Consider the following 2,142-nt stretch of genomic DNA (forward strand, 5'->3'; position numbering starts at 1 on the left):
CGCTAACTACTAGGCCACCCCGGCCTTCACCTTTAGGTTACACAGATTGACCCGCTAACTACCAGGCCACCCCGGCCTTCAGCTTTAGGTTACACAGATTGACCCGCTAACTACTAGGCCACCCCGGCCTTCAGCTTTAGGTTACATAGTTGGACCCAGTTTGTGCCAGATATTGATGTAATGGTTCATTAACTTCGTCAAAATGACAACGATCCATTGAATGTTATTAAAATTATGGATAGTGGTTAACATGCCGGGCTGCGTATCGGAGGGTCCAACCAAGATTAGGGCCGTTAAACACAGTCCAGACTGTAGGGGCGTTATAGTTGTAAATTCTGGGCACCTCTGACTGTTCTTTACAATAGGTTGAAAATACCAAAATATTATCAGTGAAAATATTCAACTTGTTTGGTTTATTTGTGAAAAACAATGAAATAAAGCAATGAATATTTGCCTTAAATACAATATTGTCTTCATTTATCTTAGGAGAACTCTGTGTTTGACGCATTTTAATATAAACATTGAAATCAAATACAGGTTATTAACCACTAGATGAGATTTAAAGCAGAACTGAAGAATCTACTGACGTTCAGTTGGCTCTTTCTTTTAACGACATTGGATCGAAACTTTAGTATTTTATTTTTTTTTCGAATTTCGGATACAGCTAAACAAAGGCTAGTTGTGCTTATCAGCACTAATTTTGACTGAAGAAAAGGCAGTTAAAGCACAGCACTCACGCTAAAGCTTGGCCTACTCTTATGTGACCCAACTGTGGGATTTGATTTGGTCATCCCTGCTATAATTCACCCGTGACCCCAAACGGGGGCGCATTTTTTTGTAGCAACTGATCGAGAATATTGAACCTTTGGGTTCACAGTCAGGGCACGCTAAGTCCATTTCAGTGGGTTCACAGTCAAGGCACGCTAAGTCCATTTCAGTGGGTCCACAGTCAGGGCACGCTAAGTCCATTTCAGTGGGTCCACAGTCAGGGCACGCTAAGTCCATTTCAGTGGGTCCACAGTCAGGGCACGCTAAGTCCATTTCAGTGGGACCACAGTCAGGGCACGCTAAGTCCATTTCAGTGGGTCCACAGTCAGGGCACGCTAAGTCCATTTCAGTCAAAGCTGATAGAATCACGACTTTTCTAATTCCTTTCCCTGAGTCTTTTTAAAAACTTGTGAACAATTAAAGATATTGAAACATGACGTAAAATAACCTGTACTTTCTATCATATATTTAAAAAAAAATCTGTCTTCGGAAAATTTTGTCAATTATTTGAGTTGAAGGCGAGTTTTTATATTCCAAGACAATTTTGAATGATCTTTTGATGTACTTACAATATATATATAAACATCCTTAACTTTCTAATTACATTCTCCAGGTTTTTCATCATGATATACACATCTTAGAAAATTGGATGGTTTCATTTTATTATTTTACTTTAACTTTTGCAAATAATAAGTTAGGCTGACGTCACTGTTGATCACAAGTTGGCTTAGGGTGTGGTCACACGAAAACTTATTTTCGTAAAAGAACATACATTTAAGAATATCAAAAATAAAGCTCTTCTATAGGTCGATGAAAAAAATTTAGATAAGTCTTTCTTATCTTGAGGAACAACGAAGCTATGTTCCTTTATTTCTTATTGCTAAAGGCTCTTCGTATTTTGTTATCATAAATGTATTATTCTGGAATCGTTGATTCGTTAACTTCAAACATATAACATCATTTATCGTAGAAAGAGTATGAACGTATGTGTAAGTATATTTAAAAGCTGATCAGAATTGTTTGTTATTAGTGGATGATACGAATCTCTAAACTTAATAACAAGAATTTCGAGTTATTTTTAATTGAAAAGAAAGTCATTCGAGTAAATTGTTAACATTTGCTAAGTTAGTAAGTGTATGTTGGAAACATACCAATAATAAATGTTGATATCCATCACACTTACTAACTTAATCGGTTCAACCTAACCTGTTGGTGTTGGATACATACCAATACCAGATGGATATCAACATTAACAGGTTAGGTTGAACCGATTAAGTTAGTAAGTGTGTGGTGGATACATACCAATACCAGATGGATATCAACATTAACAGGTTAGGTTGAACCGATTAAGTTAGTAAGTGTGTGGTGGATACA

The sequence above is a fragment of the Limulus polyphemus genome, unplaced genomic scaffold (genome assembly GCF_000517525.1).
Source record: "Limulus polyphemus unplaced genomic scaffold, Limulus_polyphemus-2.1.2 Scaffold6985, whole genome shotgun sequence".
NCBI classification, from domain to species: Eukaryota; Metazoa; Arthropoda; class Merostomata; order Xiphosura; family Limulidae; genus Limulus; species Limulus polyphemus.